The following is a 17,001-nucleotide window of genomic DNA, read 5'->3' on the forward strand; positions in this document are numbered from 1 at the left end:
TGACACATCTTTAACTATCCATGTCACAACCACAATTGTTCCGGCTGAAAACTAGACAGGACTGACTCTGGAGCCCTTCAGTGCTACTGCTTGCACAGCAGAAGGGGTCACTATTGAGCAACTTAAGGCATTTGTTTCTCAGTCTTCCCACCCCCAAATGATTTCCCAATAAAGCTGAATAAGCCACCAGCTCCAGAGGGAGCCAATAACCCAGTCTTTCTTTGCGTATTTATACATTCAGCACCCCAAATATGCAGCCCACATTCTCATTATTGCTACCAAAGGGCCAGGGTACAAGAGTTTTAGGAGGTAATTCTGGAGCAACTGTTAATTTCATCTGATTTCTTCCCTTTAGACAGCAGTATATGGACTACTGCCTTGATAGTTTTACAGTCAGAGAGGGATAACTTTGCCTTTTTATATTACTTGATATCTCTTGCACCTGCTTACTCATATGTACATCTCAGAAACTCCAAAGAACCAAATGTTACATTACAGCTAAATGTTTGGAGACTCTCTCTTTCTAAAGGATCATGTACTTGCCATGTCCTTCCTGCACACAGACTTCATTTTAAGAAGTCTGTTGAAGCAGATATTTTACTCTATACATTGGCTTTAATTCAGTCAGATATTCTTTCAATTCATGATGATTAACTCTGATTAAAATAACGTTATAAAGGCATCTACAAGATACTACCCAAGATTTCAAAGGAGAAAAAAAGCCTTCCCTAAAAAAAGCCACATGCACACCAGGGTATTTATAATTCCATATAAATTAACTGTCAGAGGAATCTAGTCAAAAACAGATACAGATATATGAATTATTTAATATTCATATGTAGTTCTCCCTAGCGACCTACTTCCAAAGCAAGTTACATCTGAGAAATGTTGGATATGGAAACCCATTGGTCTGCTGCCATTACTTAATATTTCTTCTCTTTATACTGGAATTACTGCATAATCCTGACGGTTCTCTGGCCTTTTTTTAGAATGCTGGAGTGATACTTGTGGTTCAAGTCATGGGATTTAGTCACTAGATAGTGAAGTAGGGAGGCTGTATTATCTTTACTAAAATAGCAGATCCAGACAAGAAAAAGACATTTGTAGTGCAAAAACAAACCATGGAGTGATCCTAGTTAGGGCAAGTAGCAACTGTATTAATTTAGGGGTTCACATTCCAAAGCAGCAGCATTATGGTGACCATTCACACAACTATAGTTAAAGGTATAGCACCATTTACATTGGAAATCTTTGTCAGGATACAAGATCACTGGGGGGGAGGGATAGCTCAGTGGTTTGAGCATTGGTCTGCTAAACCCAGGGTTGTGAGTTCAATCCTTGAGGGGGCCATTTAGGGATCTGGGGCAAAAATTGGGGATTGGTCCTGCTTTGAGCAGGGGGTTGGACTAGATGACCTCCTGAGGTCCCTTCCAACCCTGATATTCTATGATTCTATGATCACTAAGCATAGATCCATCTGGGAATAGTTCTGCTGGCTCACCATCTTCACAAAATAAGTGTTACAAACTTTGTAAGTTACAAGAGATAAAAACAGAAGTTGATCACTTCTGATTCTAGTCAGTTCAGCTAGCCCTCACAGTTTTGCAGCCATTGGGTAGTGCAGTGAGAAGTTTGGAAGGGAATGAAAAATGAATGCTATCTCCCTTCCACATATACAAGCCATTTAGGGAAAAAAATCTCAAAAAATTGCCCTATACTTTTTAAGCAAATTATGCAAGACAAAAGCTTCAGTAGCATACATTTGTAATTTAGTAATTTATTTTACTATCAGTATTTCTCTTTCAAAATAAGATTAAAATAAAAGTAACAAAAGGGACAATCTTGACTTAAAGATAGAATGATGAATTAAGGCTGGAACTTGGCTTCCATTTCTAGAGCTTGTAACTATGTTCAAAGGGGTTTTAAAAGGGATGTTACATTAAAGTTTGATCTAAAACTCAGTTTTTGTAAAAGCAAAAGTTAATAAAAACCTAGTTTTTATTTAAAATGCCCACTGTAAAGCTTTGATCTTATATAGCAACTTCCCCCTGCTTTGTCTGGAACCTCTAACTTGCAGTACTTTAAAATGAAGCAGATTAAAACAAAGTGAACGCGACTTCGTTGTCCACACAAATGCAAAACAGAATACAGCATAAATAATGAAGGAGATCACTTAAAATTCTTTCACTCAATCTGAACTGTTAGTATCAGTAGTACTGAAATGTGCTTATAATGTGATTTAAACTGACAGTTTCCCTTTAAGGTGAACTATGAAGCAAAAAAGTTTATTAGACTTTTACAACTTAAACAAAACGCTCATACTTTATTTCCCTTTAAAAATCAAAATATCAGGTCTTCACTTCCCTACCTTTTCTGAAAGACCTTGACAAGATCTTGAGGCCTGAAACAATGTCACCTAACGCTGTAATAAGTTTATTCTGATAAAATGAGATATAATGAACAAGTCCAAATTAAGCAAAAGTTGAAAAAAGTTTTACTAAATTTAAAAAGTCCAAAAGTTGCATAATTCAAGAACAGGTAAGAGTGAAGTTTGCAGCATGTTGTGACTGTGATTGCTTAGCTAGGGTAACCCCAAAAAATGCAAAGTCAAGCACATTTTTTAAAAAGGAGAGTGTTTTTTTTAAATGTTTCCTTTGCCTGCCCAACATTTGCTTAGTAATATTACACTGAAAATTTTCCTATTAATCATTGTTCCAAATTTGGAGACCAAATTCATTCATAAATGCCCAAGACAGAGGGATTGGCCCTGCTTTAAAGCACAAATCTCAACTGAAACCTTAACCACTGGGTCTCTATAATTAAGTTATTCATTCTACAGAGGTTTCCTCTGTCTACAGGGGTATCCAGGGAGAATTTAAACATTATGACCTCACTGTCTCACCCACACTGTTTTAATGTCCTAGGATGCAAGTTTGCCTTCATACATAGCATTTTGAGTATCATAATAATTGCTTTGTAAATATATTTCAAATATCCACAGTATGAAAGACTATATAGAAAACAATCCCATTTAGACAGATTGGAGAGAAAACATAATTTAAGAGTTTAAACAAAAACTTTTGATATTTATAAATATGCACTGACAGGAGATGCTGACAGATTGTCTTATACAATGGGAAACTGAACTCTTAAGCAATACATCGTACCTTGCCTTAAATATTTTATGTTCATGTAGCAGTGTGCTGGAACAGGTGTCATTGAATCTTTCACGTGTGTATCTAGTTCCTGTATCTTGGCAAGCAACATCAGTGCTAGCTTTCAATGCCAGGACTACAATGCAGATCCTCCTTCCTCAGCCCAAGAAAACAGACACCATCCTAGCAATATCTCAGAACTCTTTATGGACATTAAATTAAGCCTAACACCACCCTGTGAGAAAGTCAATATCCCCCATGCTGTCAATAAAGAAAACCATAATTGAAAGATTAAATGGCTTGCATGTGTCTTTGGTAAGTTTTCATAACAGGTTCCTAAACAGAAAAGAACACAGGCTTTTACATATCTGGGCTCAATCTAAACATGACTGACAAGAACAAAATCCTGAGTTCCCAATTCCCTTCCTCGTTTGTAGCATTAAAAATTGAAAACGCAGATTTCTACCTCAAATTAATATTTGTGAATGTGGTTGTGCCGTAGTTCACTGCATCAAAGTGACAGAAAGCTACAGAAGTTTATGAAACTGAGCACAGAACATTGGCTATTTTTACAACCCTTGCACTCCTGTCCTCTCAGATCAGCAATCAAGAGAGTTTTTGCACATTTGGATTGGCTTGGTTGAACCTTTAACAGATTAGGTGCTGAAAAATCATACAAATCTGGAAGCACAATAGCACCTCAGAGATACAAACACCAGAGTTATGAACTGACCAGTCAACCACACACCTCATTTGGAATTGGAAGTTCGCAATCAGGCAACAGCAGAGACCCCCCGCAAAAAAATTAAAGCAAACAGTACAGTACTGTGTTAAATATAAACTGCTAAAAAAAACAAAGGGAAAGCAGCATTTTCCTTCTTTACAGTAAAGTTTCAAAGCAGTATTAAGTCAATGTTCATGTGTAAACTTTTGAAAGAACAACCATAATGTTTTGTTCAGAGTTATGAACATTTCAGAGTTACGAACAACCTCCATTCCCGAGGTGCTCGTAACACTGAGGTTCTACTATATATCAGAATCTAAGCGCAGGTCCAAAAAACACAGGCCTAACTAGTTTGTAAACTAGTGACTATTATTGTGCTTGTGTTTTACTTACAGAATTGCAACGTTTTCATTTTGGCCAATGTGTGCCTTTTTACATTTGAGGAATAAATATGCTTACAAGTGAATTATTTGGATTATAGTAGCACCTAGGGACCCCAATCATATAGAGTAGGACTCCATTATCCCAGGCATTTTACAAACACAACACAAATACAGTCCCTGACCCAAAGAGCTTATTGAAGAGTATTTTGTTTCAGAAAACCTTTGCCAACCCTCACTCATCCTCCCAACTTCCACTCACAGGTTTATTCAGTGTTTTTTATCAAGGAAATAAAGTGTGGGGTTTTTAGGTCAGGGGGCAATATCAAAACAAACCCATGGAATCTTGACATCTGATTTAAGAGTTTAATGTTGGAATGCCAAAGTTATCTTTGAAAATGCAAGCTAATCCCCTACTTTGCGGTTACAGATTTCATTCTCATGAAATTGTGAGTCAGTGTCCTCTTTCACAACCCATATCTAACAATGAAAGGGTGCAGTGAAACAAAGACAACAAGATAAGAAATATATTTAATTGCCATTAATAACCCCTGGCAGCTCAACTCATTTTGCTTCCGGCCGGAAGTCTCACAAAGTGCTAGAGGTCCATTAATACCAGGGCTATTATATTTTAGTGCTCATTTATGCTTTTATTCTTCTGTTATGAAGCAAATAGAGGTCATGTCAGCAAAAGTCTGGTGACAAGATGTTTGCCACAAGGAGAATTTGAAAAGAAACCCCAGTTCATCTTGTGTTACTCAGAGTACCAAATAAGTCCCATTCTTTCGGGCAGCTATATATAACTCAAATTAGCACATGAGTAGTAAGCAAAGAAACCGATCAGTGCATCTGATTTTGTCCATTTGCTGATAGGTTTTTTCAAATTGACTATAAACGTCCATTAAAAACAAAAATACTCAAATAGGAAAGAATCTCAGGAGCACATTCAAAGTTAAAGCTGCCAGCTAGGGATACAGACCTTCATTAAGCCTCACAGGTTATGTCTACACAGCAAAGAAAAAACCCCTGGCATAGGCCAGCCAACTGGGGCTTGTGGGGCTCCGGCTCAGGGGCTGTTTCATTGCTGTGTAGACTTTTGGTCTTGGACTGGAGCCTGAGCTCTGGGACCCTCCCGCCTCACAGGGTTCTAGAGCCAAAGGTTTTTCTTTGTTGTGTAGACATACCCTCAAGTGTTTAAGGACGAGAGTAGTGGTGAACAGAAAGGTATTTCATTTAGTCTACAACCTATGCCATCATGCACTATATACATCCACAAGACAGAAAACTCCCATACTGTCCATACTAGGAGGACTCCTCTACCACATGAACGGTAACAGCAGAGTTAAAGCAGTACAACCTTTGGGATTGTCTACACTGGCACTTTACAGCGCTTCAACTTTCTTGCTCAGGGGTATGAAAAACACCCCCCCCCCCAAGTGCAGCAAGTTTCAGCGCTGTAAAGCGCCAGCATAGACAGTGCACCAGCGCTGGGAGCTACGCCCCTCGTGGAGGTGGTTTTTCTAGAGTGCTTGGAGAACTCTCTCCCAGCGCTCTGCTGCGACTACACAAGCCATGTTAAAGCGCTGCTGCGGCAGCGCTTAACGTTGCCAGCGTAGACTAGCCCTCTGTGTGTAGACAAGCCCCGAGTGTACAGCTTGCGGGGTACGTGGCACTGAACAGCGCTAGGTAAGGGAAGGATGCCCCTCCTGCTGCACCCCAACCCCCTGCCGCACCCTGCACCCCGAGCCCCTGCCCTGAGTCCCCTGACGCACCCTGCACCCCTCCTGTACCCCTTGGGGGCAGGGAGGGGGGCAGAGTTGGGGTAGGGATTTCAGGGAAGGGGATGGAATGGGGGCAGGGAAGGGGTGGGGGCGGGGCCGGGGGTCAGTGGTGCAGCCCTCAGGCCAATGTACTAGTCCTCATGTGGCCCTCGTGGTCATTTGAGTTTGAGACCCCTGAGGTAGACAGACATATGCTGAGCTACTGCGTGAAGGACAGTGGTGTGAACACTGCAGCAGAGGCTAGCAGTCTGAGTTCAAGCCTGCCGGACACCCTGGGTCTGTACTTGAGCAGCTAGTCTATGATGCAATGATCATGTTTGTTTTTAGCACATGAGCTCAAGCAGATCTAGTGCACATCTGCCTGTCATGGGTGAGAGGCATGCTCCCAGCTGCAGTACAGACATACCCTTAGACTTCTCTGAAGCAATTTTGAGATTTTGTGATCAAAGGTGCTCTCCATTAAATGTAGCTAAGTGCTTTTCAGAAAGGAGTACACAGAGCTCATTTAAAGCATTTTATTTTGGGGTCCACTTCTTCCAAGTATAGATTAGCCCTACCAGAGAGGGCAAACACACTACACTCTTAAATATCATATTCAACAATGGTCATGGCTTAAATTTTTAAATTCTGTTTTTGGTTCCATAAAAGCCTCTTTTTAAGTGATCCAAGCATGCTAGTCAGCTGCTCATGTTTTCTGGCTAGTTCAACTGGAACACCTATGATATTTATAGCTTTCAGAGTAGCAGCCGTGTTAGTCTGTATTTGCAAAAAGAAAAGGCGTACTAGTGGCACCTTAGAGACTTAACCAATTTATTTGAGCATAAGCTGTAGCTCACGAAAGCTTTTGCTCAAATAAATTGGTTAGTCTCTAAGGTGCCACAAGTCCTCCTTTTCTTTTTATGATATTTATGTATCTTGCCTTTTAGGCACCGCATGTAAGACCACCATATATTGGGGCACAAACTAAGTAATTAAAATAGACCTTTCAATCTTTGAGCCAGTTAAAAACCTTAGGAGCCACAAACAGCAAGCCCTAATAGAATGACCTCTATGCTTTAGCAGATCACTGCAAATCCAGCAGAAGATGGACAACTTCTATCTGTATCTTTCAACTTTTGACTGGATTATACGGGGAAAAGACTACTTCATATTAAGTGAAAGGTAAAAATACTTCTGATCCTTTAATCTGGCTGGTATCCCAAGAGGAACACTCCACAGGCAAAACACTGCTGCAATCACCTTGGTGATTGAGAACCATACAAGAAAACAGAAGGGAAAAAAAGATTGCAGAAACATTTTCATGGCAGTATAGCTAAAATTCAAGTGAAAAATGAAGATGTACACAGTAATTACTTAGCAAAACTGGGGATAAAGCATGAAGTCAGAATAGCCCTCTCCTTATATATGTATTAGGAGAGGGGTATTATGTATGTATACACACACACACCCCCAAACATATGTGGTAAGCATTAATATATACACACACACACACACACGGTAAGCATTATTTCCACACTTAAAGATGTGCAACCACTGATTCAAGAAACTGCCTAAATTCTGTGAATTTCAAGAACTCATCTTGAAAGCACAAATATTTTAAATTAATGCAGAAAAATGAAATTGATTATATTGGAGAGGCAAAGATGGGATGCATAAATCCCATCTTTGACTGTCACAATCCCTTCGAAACAGGTTTTTGTAGGAAACCAAAGCACAAACTCAAGACTCATTTCCCCAGTGTTTCATTTTCTCACAAGTCACACTTTTCTTGCAATATCACACTTCATCCTGGCAAGAGTGAAGCATCTGAAGTGCAGGTGAATTTTTGTAGCTGATTAACATTTACTGAACTGTCTAATTTAACAGTTATATCTCAGAGTATGTGCTTCTTTACATTTAAGTTTCTATTCTCATTTGCTTAAGACTCAGTATTTCAGAGGAGCTGCAAAGGACACCAATATTTTAGAGCATACATCGCCATGGCAACTTACACAAAATGTAATGCATTAATGCGACCCTTGTCAGTAATTTTAAGTCAACAGTACAAGCAACCACACAACAATCAAAAGTTGCTAAACTAAGTGTGACTTGCATCATGCCCTTAAGGCTGCTATTTTCTGGCAAAGCACCAGAGGCAGAGAAAGGTCCGAAGTCAAGGTCTTGCACTAATCCCCAGTATCAACCAGTTCTTCAGATCCCAACCCCATTGGATCTGCCACTACTGATTTGTCTTAGGGTTTTACACTGCTGCCCATCAGTGTGGTATCAAAGTGCCCTCCATGTAAGAGCAATACTTCATGGAGTATCTGACTCTTCTCTATTTTCAGAATGAAAAACTCTGTTTGGCATAGGGTTGTTTGTTTTCTGGGAGGGGCAGCGAATACTGGTTAACGTAGTGAACGTGGTAATAAGTGAGACGGTCTCTCAAATAAGTGGTTCCCATATCATGACTTAGACAGCCAAGAGTTGGAGAGGAAGAAATAAGTAGGAAGATGGGAACAAAGAACTGAGGTCATCTATAAAACCTCATTCATGTGTCATCTGTTTTTATTTTAAAAAATTCTAGATGGGGGGGGGGGAGAAATGCTATAGAACTCAGACTCGTCTAAAGTTAAAGTGACTCTCAGCAACGTGGAAGCTTTGATTCATGAGATCACATGACCCATCACATGATTTCTGAAAAGCCTATAGCAATGGCAACCAAGAAATCATCATCGGGTCTATTTGACAGCCTTAAGAAATATTTGGATACTAGCCATTTGAGAGTACTACAATGCTTGGAGGCAAAACCACTCTCAAAACTGCTTCTGCTTTAAACAAAATATAGTCTCATCTATGCCGGTAACAATGTTTGCTGCCTGATAATCCAATGAAGCAGGGCTGTAAATAAACAGCAGAAATTGCCTGCATGGCCTTTGAAACAGAAGTATCTTGGCTTCTCTCAAAGAAGGGGGCATTTCATATGGACACAATCATCATCAGAACAAATCTGGTTCAAAATTTAGGTTTTAAAGGACAAGGTTTTACACAAACCAATAATCCTCTACAGTGCTCGAAACTGAAACATTGCAGTAAGACAGGGAAGGAGAAACTAAAGGTAAAATTAAGTAGTAATTAATAATGAACAGAAGTAAAACTGATCAGCATATTTTCGTTGTCCAGAGGAAATACAAGTTAACAGCAAACAGCGCTAAATAAAGTAGATTAAAAACCTGTTGTTTGAATAACTTCTCTCATTAACAATAGCTGTAAGATAGTTACGTCTTAACTTTAAAAATAGAAAAAAAACCACTGTCAAATATTATACCGTGTGAGAAATTTGTTCATGGTTTTTTACTCCAAGGTGTTCCACAACTGTGTCTGATTTAGTTCTGATGCATTATCAGAAAATCGCACTCACTTTTGAAGAGAAGTTTTGCCAATTTTTGTTCATCCTGGGCACACACTGGGCTAGATCTTCCAGTGAAGCCAAAGGAGCTATGAAAATTTATATTTGCTGAAGATGTGGCCTCAAGACTACTTTATTTGCATTATAGTAGCAAATTCACTCAGTGATTGGAGCCCCATTGTGCTGTACATGCAAATAATGAAATACAATCCCTGCCCATAAAGAATTTATAATTTAGAAATTCCAGGTACCCTCTAAACCTCTTAAAATGCTGGAAATAAAGGTAATTAACTGTACTACTTGCCCTCAAGAAAGAAGATGACAGGATCCTTCCTTAAGAAACCTTTATGACTCAAAAGTCTACACCACAAGTTATTTGCCAACCACAGAGATACATACAGGAACTTTACTATACTTTTCAGGGAACTTTAAGCAAGTTGATAGAACATAAATGTAGTAGAATTATGGAGCAGCATCAATTCCTTAGACTGGCATCAAGCTGCCAACGTGAACCAATGGAAAACAAGCCGAATCAATGAAACCTTAGATTTTCTGTTCAGATTGGAGAGGGCTTTTTAAAAAAGGCCACACTTGTGTTCTCCAAGGGGAGAAATATTTTATATTATTGTACCTTTTGCAGTAGGTCTGAGTTTGCTACCAAAATTAATCTTTAGGATCTCAGGGAATTATTCATGTGCCCTACAGAATTTTTTAATATTCTGCATTAATATAATGTTCTTGTAGTACTGAGGAATTATATTTCAGTGATCAATGTTTGATACTTAAAGGTCAGCCTTTGCCATTTTACATTGCAGGCTCAGGGCTGGTCTACACTGAAAAATCTTCACCCAAGTGACAGTTATGACGACCTAACCTCCCACAGCATGGACAGCACTAGATCAACAGCAGAATTCTTCTGTCAACCTAGCTAATGCATCTCAGGGAGGTGGATTACCTATAGTGCCAGAAGAACCCCTCCTGTCGCTGTATTGTCTAAACTGAAACTCTACAGCTGTGCCGTTGTAGTGCTTTAAGTGTTGATATAGCTTCATTCTATCCTCTCTCTCAAATACAGCATGATTTTGAATTAGAGAACTTAAGAGGTGTCTTCCTGAAAGGCAGCTGCACTAAAAACTGGAAGGCTGTCATCTTTGCTGTATTGCCTAATTTGTGGTCACTATGAAGCCAACATTTGCATGGCTCGTTACATTTAACTTTATAATATAAGTATAGCGTTGAATGTTTCAACCACCACTCAGGATTGCATCAGAAACCTTGATCACAATTCCTGGTGCATAGGAAGTGAAGCCAAGTTCTAAGAACTGATTTATTTCACCTACAAACTGATGTTCAGTACTATTTTTTTTTTTTTTTTTTAAAGGTACAACTACATCTTGACAGCTAGCATGTCAGTTTCTGTACTGTAAATCAATAATGTGACTCCTGGCATGTTGCTCTAAAAATGACCAGTTTTACTTTTACTATAAGGATATAGGTTTCAGAATAGCAGCCGTGTTAGTCTGTATTCACAAAAAGGAGTACTTGTGGCACCTTAGAGACTAACAAATTTATTTGAGCATAAGCTTTCGTGAGCTACAGCATCCGATGAAGTGAGCTGTAGCTCACGAAAGCTTATGCTCAAATAAATTGGTTAATCTCTAAGCTGCACAAGTACTCCTTTTCTTATAACAATATAGAGCCTCTCAAATGCATTAAAAGTGCTATTTACAAATAGATAAAGTAGTGACTAGTTGGTGTGGTAAAGTCATTCAGGATTTTAACACATCAAGAAGACTACCCCAACGAAAAAGGGGTCTGTTAATTTTTAATCGTACTAACTACACAAACAAATCTCTCTTATTTGACAATATCCTTTACAACTTTGGAAATGTACTGAGGAAAACTACAGTCCTCCTATAGCACATCAGATATATGTTCTACTTGATCTCATTCCTTTCCCATTAAAGAATCTGGATGCAGCTTTAAATAGTCTGCAAAGCATTTATCTACACCAGCATTTCCCAACCAGTGGATCATGATCCCTGGGGAGGGTCAGGAGGTGTTGAAAATTTTATTACATTCTGAAACAAAAATCTCACTTCCTTACTGTCCCCCACACAATGACACTTCAAAGTCAAGTATTTTCTATCAACCTCCTAAAACAGACAAGTTACATAGGTTTATCAGGGATATATATATTTTTTTACACTTTCTCTAAGAGTAGATACAGAAAGTCATGACTTTTTTTTTTAAACACTTCAAGTACAGTGGCTGACTACCTGAAAAGATTGACTTTAGATACACAAGTTTTAATTATCTCACCATTCTACTCCAATGCAAAACAACATGTGTGAAAATGCTAATTCCAGGGTTTCTTACCTGCCAGCAAAGGTATATGGAGGACTGACTGCATTTTTTATTGGGTCTTGCAGATAACCAAACACACCTGTACTATAACATAGAATCATAGAATCATAGAATATCAGGGTTGGAAGGGACCTCAGGAGGTCATCTAGTCCAACCCCCTGCTCGAAGCAGGACCAATCCCAAATTTTTGCCACAGATCCCTAAATGGCCCCCTCAAGGATCGAACTCACAACCTACTGAACTATCCCTCCCCCTGAGGGACTTTTCTTTAGTCTTGTAGATTTTTTCAATTTATAGCCCAAACAGACAAGAATGTGCTTTAAAGGTGGGAAATATTTTAAAGAATAGTTAGCACCTCCTTAGAACTTTGAAAATAATAAGCTAGCCTCATCATTTTGCTTTTCTGCAGTTTGTAAATACTGTCTGCCCTCCAGCTTCCACATGGAACACAAAATAATTTGATTGATGTCTGACAAAAGCAAAAATCAGGTTATCAATGACTTCAGATTCATGCTGCTTCTTTGAATGGTTGCCTCTACAGCAGCAGAATCGGAAGCATTACAGATGTAATATCCCCAAATCTAGAAACTTCTTGTGGTTGCATGTCCTACTACATAAATTATCACCTGAATATTAATAAATTTAGGCTGAATAAACCCATCTCTCACACAGGAACACAAGTTTCAATACAAGTAGAATTCCAAATTGATTTAGACTCAGAACCATATGCAAGTATTCCTGTTACAATAAGGTAGAAAGAGTAAGATGAGGTTTAGCAATGCAATGGGTCAGATGTTACAGATTCTGCCTGAAGAACAACATTCTGGAATGAGAAAAAATTAATTCTATTTCTTAGGCTATTGCTTATAGTATGAAGGCCTAAAGAGAGAATCCTATTGACCTGTTTTTGTTAGGTCTACCCCAGATGGCTAATAAATACAAAGTCCAAGTTAACAGGCACTATTCACAGTGTAGACTAAAATAAAAGGCTGATCAGTTTCCAGTAACTGTTTTTACCTGTAGGGTTACTGGAGAGCAAGTATTGACTGTAAAATAAGATGCATTCCTAAAAACCCAGAAACCATACAAAGTGAGATTGTTGGGACCACCTGCCATTATAAAAGACAGCACATGTGTTACCTTTTAAAACAGGTGTTGGAGTCTGCAGTCACACAACAAATGGCCTAGTTTATACAAGAACTGCTTATTTGATTCCCAGGTGAAATTTCAATCAAAACAAATATTTCATTATAAAACTATTTTATCTTAAAGTATCTTGTAAACTAGAAGCTGCCTGCAAGAAAAGTCAAGAGTTTACAGACACTAATGTTTTCCCAACAGTAGATTTGAGACAATTAGGCAGGTGAAAGATTAGTTCAGTTCCCACTTAAAGAGGCTGATTAGGAATCTTCCAAACTGCTACACACCTGTGGAACAGGCAAAACACAAAATATTTGTAGAATACTAATAAATCAAGTGAGAATATGCTAGGCAAAATAATTCTTAACAACATAATACCAATATTAATATGAAAAGCAATATACAAATAGTGATATAAGCACGATGGGGAAGTCACATACTATTTAACAGCTTGTGTAGGCTGAGCCTATTGCACACACCAGGGATACCTTGCAGCTGTACACTCTCCACCACCCCTTTGTGGTTGTGTTAAATAGCTGGCAAAGGCTTCATAGGTCTCCCATTTTCCCCCATTGATGCTTAGAACATTCCCAGAGGTGTCAGAATTGATCTGGTATGGCAGTCCCACTTATTGTGTTACATACTGGCAAACAGGAATGCCACTGAGCTAAGTGTAAGGCTCCAAGTTCTGCCAGTAACAATACACATTTGAGGCTCTGAATTACATGGGGAAAATGGAGGCATATTTGTCCTCCCAATGCCACATTTTATCCAATGCCTAATTAAAAAGGTATTTCTATCCTCCAAGTATTAAAGACATTGGCTGACAGGCTATTTCATTTAGTGACTTTTCCGCCTACCACAATATTCCAAGGCTGTTCTATACTTTTAAATGTTTGTTTGGATGCTTTTAGGCTAAGGGCTTGTCTACACTGGAAGGGCTACAGCAGTGCCACTGTAAGGCTTCAGTGTAGACACTACCTACACTGACTGGAGTGGTTTTCCTGTTGGTATATGCACTCCACCTCCCCAAGAGGCGGTAGCTATGTTGACAGAAGAACTCTTCCATTCATATAATATCAGGGTTGGAAGGGACCTCAGGAGGTCATCTAGTCCAACCCCCTGCTCAAAGCAGGACCAATCCCCAATTTTTGCCCCAGATCCCTAAATGGCCCCCTCAAGGATTGAACTCACAGCCCTGGGTTTAGCAGACCAATGCTCAAACCACTGAGCTATCCCTCCCCCCACCACTTCCCCTACTACTGTCTACACGGGGGATTAGGTCAATTTAAACATCATCACTCAGGGATGTGGATTTTTTATACTGCCTGAGCAACACAGCAATGCTATTAATCCTATTTCTCCAAGCTTTAGGAAAAAAAAAAGGAAAATTAGGTAAAGAGCTCTAAGATTGTGGAATACTATCCAAAGGAAAGGGTTGGAAGCCCCGTCTTTTAGCACTTTAGGAATAAACTGGACAAAGCACAAGAATCTGTGATCTAGATACAGAACAATTCTAATAAAGGAATGGACAAGTTTATCATCATTGTAACCCTCAGGAGCCCCAGTCACGGACCAGGACCTCACTGTGCTAGGCTCTGAACAAATACAGAGCAAAAAGACTGTCCTTCCTCTGAAGAGTTTACAATTTAAGTACAAAAGAGACAACAGATAGATACAGACGGGATTACAAGGAAACAATGAGATAATACTGGTCACAGAACACCAAGATGATCTAATAGGTATCTTCCATCTCTATATCTCTGATTCTCTTCTGAATGGAGAGGAAAAAAAAGTTATCTAAATGCCATGTAACAGCTCTCACAATATATTCTTTCCTATAAATGGCAACAGGATATGGCACCAACCTCGCTAGACAATCATCCACCTACATGAATTTCTAAAATATCCATCACATTAACCTCTATGTAATCTCTCTTAAAAGACAGTAATTTGTCTAACTGAAGGATGTTCTTATTTTTCACAATGTATCATCTTCATTTCTAAGTTGCCCATTGCTATATTATGTGTTGAGGCCTAGATTCATGTACATATTAAGAATATACTGATTGGTCATTTTTGGTAATATAAGTCTGCAAACGAACACTGTAAATAAATTTAGGATATACCATTTAATTACAGATAAGTCTCCAGTAGCTGTCAACTTGAGTGTATAGCAATTGATTTAGTGATCAGTATTCCTATTAGACAATTCTCAAGAGTCTTAGTTGTTCCCCACTTTGCACTAGAGCAGGAAAAAACCTTCCAAATATGTGGCAGATGAAAGCACCTACCATTGTAGACATCTGTTTGATCAAGCTTTTAATTGATCTCTGGAATATTTTGCAGAAGAATATGAGTGGCTGTACAGAGTATTTTCAGACATATATTTGTTAATTCTGTATTATTTTACAGAGTCAAAGATGTCCACATGTAGAAGCAATAAGTTTATAAATTCAGTACAGTTTATACAAATAAGCACATTTGCTCAAAATGAACCCTTAACAGTAAAAAATGCAAAGACAAACACTGTATAAAGACACAAAGCAGAACTAGTAAAATTAGCACACCAGAAATGCCCACACTTACTACAGAAGAAAAACCAATATAGGAAACTATCATTCTGCTCAGGAAAAATAATTCAAGAAACTGAGAATGGCAATTACCTCTCACAAATATCCCAATGTCTCATTGGCAACAGGTTGCTCATTTTGGTAGGTAAAATAAAAATGAAATGAAGAACAAAACCCATTTCAGTTCAGGCAACAGATTAAAGGCAAAAGTTAGTTTTACCTTCTTTGCTTCTTTCTAAAAGGGTTTGTGTGAAGCATTTTAAATGGTTACAACTCTCTTGTTTTTCTGGGAAGGCTATGGAGAACTGAGGAAGTAATAGACTATGATAGTTACCAAGCAAGTGAAATCTGATTGAATCAAAAAAATCACACAGACTTTAAAGCTCTAAATGCCTTATTTAACTCAAAAGCATAACAAAAGACCTCAGTTATAGCTGCTATCAATCAAGGCCTCGGAAAGCTTCTCTGGGTCCACCAAGGAGTCCTCTACAAAAGGACGACAACAAGACCTGACATGCCTGATATTACAGAGGTGAATTTTTTTTTTTTTTTTAAACTAAACAGCTATTCTCCATCTCCAGACTCAACTTCGAGGCCAACAGAAAATCAAACTGAGTATTTCCCAAATGAGCAACAATTTGTGGATGGATTTTTTAAGAAAAACCATTTCACATATCAGAGTTTTCTGACTCCCTTGAACCTTCCACTAAGCAGCATGGAGCCAGATAGATTTCTACACTTCTGTACAGCATATCAGGCTTTGGTGAAAGTATGCTTAGCCATATACAAACAAACCTTTTGTTAGGGGTGCAGAAAAGATCACGTCCAAAAAAGTAATCTGTATTGTTCTCATCACACAACTGCTTGAAATACATGCTACGCCACTAGATTTTGTAAACCATAAAGCTGAGCTGGATAATGAAAATGAGAATGGCTCATGTCAAGTGGCTGTTCTTTATTATCCACTACAAATGCTTTTTTGCTGAGTTCTACAATTCAAGTCTGTAGAACAAGCAGATGGACAATTATCTCACCTGTTCAAACCAAACTTATAGTCCTTAATAAAGTGAAGACAAGTCACTCACTTGTTATAGCTGGAAGTGATACAATTCATTCAGGCTTATGTTTACTGTGAAAAACAAGAAAAACTAAAGAGCTTTCTTATCCAGCTATATTAACATGCACTTACGACTAACATTTTATCAAATACAAACCTACATGGGATGGAAAAGTGAAATTTAACTATTAGATCAACAGTATCTAAAACTCAATGCAAAGAAAGACTCATCTGAACAAATTAGCCTCCGCTGTCTGTGTAACGAAACAAAGAAACGTGATAAAGGGTAAAATAATAGCGCTAAACTGTGTTCCATGAACTATTTCTGTAATTGACATTTTGGCCAATGGTTAGAGTCACCTAGATATTATTTTCCTGAACCCTTTTTCACAGATATATTTAACGTGATTCTAAAATATTGCCATAGCCATTTTCA

The 17,001-nt window shown here is 38.5% G+C and overlaps 1 protein-coding gene across 2 annotated transcripts in view; it reads right to left on the reverse strand.

Moving 5' to 3' along the window:
• AP3D1 (adaptor related protein complex 3 subunit delta 1) overlaps positions 1 to 17,001 on the reverse strand; it is a 73,873-nt gene that overhangs the window by 43,861 nt on the left and 13,011 nt on the right. The gene's annotated exons all lie outside the window — the stretch shown is intronic.

This window comes from Chelonia mydas, chromosome 25 (genome assembly GCF_015237465.2).
Source record: "Chelonia mydas isolate rCheMyd1 chromosome 25, rCheMyd1.pri.v2, whole genome shotgun sequence".
NCBI classification, from domain to species: Eukaryota; Metazoa; Chordata; order Testudines; family Cheloniidae; genus Chelonia; species Chelonia mydas.